Genomic DNA, 7,662 nt, shown 5'->3' with positions numbered 1-7,662 from the left:
TACAAAAGAAGGTAAATCACACTTCAACTACTTGCAATCCACTCATAATTCACATCCTTGTTTCCTTTGGATTTGGATCTAATGGATTTAACCCCTCTTTTAAATGTAAAGTTTCTTCCCAAGTGAAAATCATCCTAGTGGCTTCCTTTCTCTCTCCTAGGTGGGGAGTCACTAGGATCCAATTTTCTATTTTACATTTTGGTTAACCCAACATATTACACATTAATTCTGATTTCTCATTATTAGATCTGATTAATTGCAATTTGAATTTCAAATTTTCATTTTCAAGTTTGATCTATTTGCAAATTTTAGATGTTAATTGCATAAAAACCCTATTTTTTTCATTTTGAGGAAATTAAGCTTGTAAGATGTAAAATTTTAATTGCTTGTTACAAATCTGATTTCTATTTCAACATTGCAATTCAAATTTGTCTCTTTATTCTGAAAATTTAGTTGTTAAATCATAAAATCCTAATTTTTAAGATTCCTCTATTTTCGACCTTTGACTGCAAGTTTGACTGATGTAGACATCTCCAAATCAGCTATTTTTTTGGATTCCATATTAAAATCATAATCTCTATCATCCCTAAAAAAAATTTAAAAAGTTGGTGGACCGTGTGCATTCCCGCCACGGTCCTTGACTTTTTGCACAAAATTTCGGGAGATGGAATTGACTATATTTTTCTTCTCAGATCCAGAAAATCAGAGTACTTAATCAATTTTAACACTCTCTAAGGTCAAACATTAAATTCACATCTTAAATTCAAATTTCATTAAATTCAATTCTTAAAATTAATTTTAATAAAAAGGTCATAATTTTAGATCTTCTTTTCTAACAAATTTAGATTTCACTTAAGAAACTTTTGATGCAAATTAATAAATTGGATTTACTTGCTCTTTCACATATGATTACATTAATTTTTACATATATTTATCATGTGTCAGATAAGAGTTTTCTTCTCTTTCTTCATAGCACTTGGTCATATTGTGTTGTTAGGATTTCCAAATTATTAGATCTCAAAGCTTTCGTGTATCATTTATGTTGCATTATGGTGATGTTGTTAACAAATTGAATTTCCTATGTTAATCATCTTAAAGATTTTGTAGATCCTAAACCTAGAGATCCTAATATTTGTACCTCTCCTAGGGTATCTTGTGTGAAAGAAATGAGATTTAATGCTTTACCCAATGATCTTTCTATAAGAGAGAAAGCATTAGAAATTAATATGGATGGACATCTTCTTCTTCTACACATACCCTTGAGCAAGGGGGGAAATATGAAAACATCAACATTCTTACATCTTTAGATCCTCCTTATTCTCCTTTGACCTATCTTCAACATCAAAGTTTATGTAGGGAGGATGATGTCATGCATTTTATTCATGACTTTTCTCCTCGCATGGAAATCACTACAAATGAGCTTTTATATGATGAATATGTTCTTCCCCAATCTTCCAAAAAGGATAAGTTTGATAAAGGCAAAGAGATTCTCATTTCACATGGTACTCCTCCTTCATCTATAAATCATTTTCTGCCTCCTTACACATCAGATTTCAAAGATATTCATGATCTTGTTCCTCAATCGAGTCAATTGAAACATTCTTATAGTCATGGCTTTCATATAATTATAAAATAAGGTTTTAAAGGACAAGGAATTGGTAAATTTGAGCATGGAATTCATGTCCCTATAAATCCTCCTACACAAACTACTACAAGTGGCCTAGGAAGTGGTACCACTCTTTATATGGACAAATTCCTTAGGCTTCAAAACTTTAAAGATTACCTTCAAAAACAACAAATCAAGAGAGCCCGCAAGAACGCTTCTTCTTCAAAGCATCCTTTTTGTTTATTTCATCAAACCCATGACCATAATGCTAATGATTGCCTTGATTTTCAAAAATCTATTCTAGATGGCATAGAAAGTGGCAAAATTAGAATTGTGGATAATGAAACTTCTTCTCCTAACAAACCTTCTTCTTCATGGGAAGATGATATTTACCATCTTGATAGATTAGCTGCAATAATCTATTGGAGGTTGAAGTATGACAAGAACATATCCTTTCATCCTGAAAATAAAAACAAAAATCTTTAGCAAGTGAAAGGTATTGAATATTGCATTTTTCAATATTTATATTCACATTCTATTGGAAAATGTTATGCATTTAAGAAATTTGTTCAACTACAATATGATCTTGCACATATTTGTCTCACAAAAGATCTGGTTGTATTTCTTGGTAAAAACATCATGCCTTAGCATGGCTTTTCTCTTCATGTTTCTCTTCATCCAATGGCATAATTAGCCCATTTTCACGGGGGCTCTTTACCATTAGTGGAGGTATTGTTTCACTTTAACATACTTTGGGGCAGATACATGAAGTCCATTTTTTTGCTTCTTTCTATACATTTATCTCTATCTTGGTGCATTATTCATTATTAGATCTCTTTTCTTGCATAGGGATGTTCCTATGTGAGCATATAATTGTTCTTTGGTTTTCCTCTTTGCTTGGAGAGCACCATCTTCAATGAGTATTGCACTTATTCTCTTTCCTTCATTCTCTTGGAAATATTACCTCTTCTATGGTTTCTATTATTCACAAGTATGATATGTCGCTTAGCAGGGAATGATCTCTTGAGAAGTATGTCTCCCTTCCTTGAAAGGATTTGTTCTACTAGGACGACATATCTCTTGAAACTAATCACCATCAAAAAATGTGTAATATTTCTCCCTGTTCTCCTCACTTGGGGGAAATGATTTTCGCTCCTTTCCCTTGTATCACTATTTCCTTTACGGGATACATTGTTCATATGTGATTATCATTTCTTACAATGGTATTCTTTTATGACTAATCCCCCTTGGGGAATATATGATGCTTTTTCTCTCTACTTTCCTAAGATTACCACTTTTCTTAAGACATATATATTACATTTACTAATATCTTTTCTTGCATGTGTTCATGAAAGTTCATTGCACATTTTCTTATATTTAATCTCTCTCTAATAGGTTGTGTAAGCTCTTCTCATTATCCCTTAGCTTGTGGGGCAATGATCCTTCTCTCTCTCTTTCTCTAGGGATCCACTTTGCCCTATTAAGTGGATGGTGTGAGTTCTATTACTTGATGTCATTCCTTGTCTAGAATTGTTGGTTATTGACTTAAGGATTCTCTCTTATACAAGAAGTGTTAATCCTTGACTTTGACCTCTTTTACACTTGGTAATGTTCATCTATGATAAATTCACCCATCCCTCTAGGGGCTAAAAGTGAGTCATCCCTCATCAAGAATCCCTTTCACCTAGAAATAGGATGAAGGATTTCATTCTCGTTCTTTACTTTTCTTGTTCTAGAAGATGTTATATTTGTCTAAGATAACTCCACTTGGGGGTAGATGTCTTTTGAACAAAGATCTCTTCTCTTCCAAGGATCACCTTTACACTTACAACAAGATATCTATTTTCAACTATCTTATCCTTGCTTGAAAAGTATTCCCTCTCTTGCTTGGATATATGACATTGTTGCATGGTGTATTTCTTCTTTGTGCTGAAGGTAGGTATCCTTGTTCTTCTTTCCTTAAGATATCAACATTAACCTATCTTGACATCTTAAGGGGGGGCAACCAAACTGCTCCTTTGTACTATACTTCTCTCATGCATTGAACAGTGGGACATTCTTGAAACCAGAGGGAAATCTCTTAGAGCAAGATATTGTCACTTTTTGTACAGTGGGTCATTCTCGAAACCATAGCACAATCTCTAAGAGAGAGATATCTTCACTTCTTCTTGTCTTGTACAATGAAACATTATTGGAACTAGAGGGAAACCTCTTAGAGCAAGATGTCATCACTTTTTGTACAATAGGTCTTTCTTAGAACTAGAGCACAGTCTCTTAGAGCGAGATGATGCCACTTTTCTTTTATGCGGGGTCATTATTCTTAAAACCAGAGCACGGTATCTTAGAGCGAGATATCACACCTTTCTTAACACTTGTACTATACATTCTATATAGGTTGTAGCATACTTAGGCATAGACTCCTATGAGGCGTTTCGAACCTCACTTGCACACATGCACATGAGGTTGAGTGGATCTAATGGTGTTCTCACTCTCTCTTTCTTTACATGGATCACCTAGTTTTAGGGGCGAGACATCCTTGTTTTCTTTCTTCTTCATCTTTCTTCTCATGGATCACCAATGTGTGTATTCATGTTCTCTCTCTACTTCCTCTCATGAACTCATTGTTTTACTATTGATAGTTCATTGATGATGTCAACTTTTCTCTTTTATGTGATCGTGTTTATGTGATGGAATTGGTCTTTGTGTCCTAATTAGTTGTTGAGACATCAGAGCTTGAGATCTCTTCGACTAGTTATTTTTTTGTCTTGTGTCTTGTTCTTCTCATGTGTCTTGTTGCACTTTTTATTTGTTTTGTGTGCTCTTGCATATGTTGCCATGAGTTGAGACCCTAAGATTGGGGGATTTTCACTCCTCAATATTAGTGATGTCTTATAATCCTTATGGTTTTGCTTTCGCCTCTCATCTCCATCTCTCTCTTTCTTCTACTTTATCGACAGTAGTGGTGTAATCCATATTCCCGCTAAAGTGGGGGCTAAATATAGTGTCATAAAATGAGACCCATGCAATTTTAACCATATTTTGGATCATCACCTTGGTGATGGCATTTTCTTCCCTAACTGGTACCTATTTATGCATTTCCAACCCTTCTCTCTTCCTCCTTTATGTCTTGTGTCTTCTTTAGACCCTGTCCGGGCCCCAAAATAGGATCGGATAGGGGCGTGGTGCCCCTGTTCCCCATAGGACAAGGGCGTGCCACTCGTATCCCCCTAGGACAAGGGTGTGGCACCCCTGTACTCAGCCCTTAGGGTGGTCCTATGTTCGGTCTGTCGATCTCCTATGCATTTCTTGTCTTCGGGGTTTATTATTCCTCTTTGTTGGCTTCGGTTGTTGAAAGTTAATCCCTGAGGCATTTATAAAAGCAAACTCAATACCCTCATTCATGGGGGATGAACAACAAAAAACATAAATAGAGAGCATAAGGATAAGATACAAGATTTCAAGGTCATCATCAAGCATTCAAGTATTCAAGTATTCTTCATTCATCCATTGGAGCAACATTACAACATTCATCTACAAGCATGTGTGTGTGTGAGGGTTTTGTCATGTTACATGCCATTTCATTAAACTTTTGTGATTACCTTCAAGAAACAGAGAAATCATCAACAACAAGTTACAGATCTACAGTTCTTGGTATACATTTCCATTATTTACATTTAAGCACTTGCAATTACTTTCTTTCAAGGTTGATTTTTCAGCCAGGGTTTGAGTGAGGCAAACCCCTACCTACAACCATTCACCCTCTCTTTTCTATGTGTATGTTGTAGGTGTGCAATTGTAATTGCATGTTTGGGTTTCATTTACAGAGATGGAAGAATCCTTTTTGTTTCGTGGATTTTATGGAGGACCATGTACTTCCACCACGGTCCTGACGACTTTTCTCCAAATTAGTAGGGCAGATCCGCATCAGTTTATTTAGCTCAGATCTGAAGTTATAGTGCTATCTAGAACTAGTAGCACCTCATTTCACTCATTTCCTCTCTCTTTTCCACATAGTCAACAAGTCAACTTTCTCATTTACAAAAGAGGGTAAATCACACTTCAACCACTTGCAATCCACTCAGAATTCACATCCTTATTTCCCTTAGATTTGGATCTAGCAGATTTAACCCCTCTTTTGAATGTAAAGTTTCTTCCCAAGGGAAAATCATCCTAGTGGCTTCCTTTCTCTCTCCTAGGTGGGGAGTCACTAGGATCAAATTTTCCGCTTTATACTACCATACACAATGTCAAAAGGGCTCAGACCTATACTTCTATATGCTAAACCATTATACGTATACTCTACCTAAGGTATCACCACTTCACAACTACTTCCATGCTCCTTTGTCAAACATCTAAGAAGATTTCCCAATGACCTATTCACAACCTCAGTTTGGCCATCGATCTGAGGGTGATAGGCTGAGCTAAAAGAAAAAATTGTACCCACCCTTTTCCACAAGGTTCTCAAAAAATGCCCTACAAACTTGTTGTCCTGGTTAGATACAATACTCAAAGGCAACCCATGGATTCTAGCAATCTCTCTAAAAAATAATCTTGCAATATAGCTAGCATCATTTGTGGTTTTACAAGGAATAAAGTGTGCCATCTAACTGAACCTATCTACCACAAAAAACACACTATCATGACCTGTGTTTGTCTTGGTTAATCCCATCACGACGTCCATACTCAAACTTTCCCATGGTCTACTTGGTATAGGAAAAGGTCGGTACAACCCTGCATTGGTTGAGACCCCCTTTGCTCTCTGACACACAATATAATTCTCTATAAACTTTTTGATATCAGTCTGCATCTTAGGCCAAAAATAAAATCTCCTAACTAGGTCCAAAGTCTTATTTAGCCCAAAGTTACCTCCTAAACCACCACTATGTTTCTCCTTTACTACAGTATCCCTCATTGAACATCTAGGGATACGTAACTGATATCCCTTGAACAAAAGGCCATCTTGCAAGGTGTAGTCAAAAAATTCTCCATGAAAAGCATTTGCAAACTCACTACATACCTTATATACCTCCTTGAAATCTTATATACCAATATGTCATCAAGGTATACTACCACAAATTTCCCTATAAACTCCTACAACACTTCACTCAATAGTCTCATAAAGTTTCTAGGGGAATTTGAAAGACGAAAAGGCATCACAAGCCACTCATACAACCCTTCATTGGTTTTAAACGTAGTCTTCCATTCATCCCCCTCTCTTATCCTTATTTGATGGTAGCCACCCTTGAGGTCAATTTTAGAGAAATAGGTAGCTCCCCCTAAATAATCCATTAGGTTCTATATCCTTGGAATAGAAAACCTATATATTATTTTTATCCTATTTATATCACTAGAATCAGTACAAAGCCTCCATTTCCCATCCTTCTTTGGGGCTAAATTAGTAGGTACTGCACATGTGCCAAGGCTCTTTCTCACCAATCCTTAATCTAGGAGCTCTTGAATTGGCCTAGCTATCTCTTCATTTTGTTGTAAGGTCATTTTATATGCTGCCTTGTTAGGAAGTACTGCTCCTGGTATGAGGTCAATCTAAAGACTAATATCTCTGATAGGTAGCAGGGAATCGGGTATGTCTTCTGCAACCACTCCTTTGTATCGGTCTAGCAATTCCTTGACCTCCTTAGGTCCTATCTCACTCACACCCTTCTTCCTTTCAACCATGGGTTTCACAATCAAAGGAAAGCCTACCCTACCTTCCTCCTTTAGTGTATTTAGGAACTCTTTTTTCCCTACCATCATCACACTAGATCCTACATGTTGTGGATCCCCTTCTACCACTGACTGTATCCATAAAGTCACACCATCCTTTTGGAAAGAGTAAGCATTCTTTTCTCCATTATGATCAGCCTTTCTGTCAGACTACCATGGTCTACCATAAAAAAGATGGCAAGCATCCATTGGAAGGATGTCATGCAAAATTTTATCCTTATACCCACCAATACTAAACTCTACCCATGCTTGTTCATTGATGAGTATGTGTTGCTCTTTGTTAAACCAACTGACCCTATATGGACAACTATGGGGTATCCTTTCCAAGTTTA

Source organism: Cryptomeria japonica, chromosome 4 (genome assembly GCF_030272615.1).
Source record: "Cryptomeria japonica chromosome 4, Sugi_1.0, whole genome shotgun sequence".
Taxonomy (NCBI): Eukaryota; Viridiplantae; Streptophyta; class Pinopsida; order Cupressales; family Cupressaceae; genus Cryptomeria; species Cryptomeria japonica.
This window is presented reverse-complemented; position numbering follows the sequence as displayed.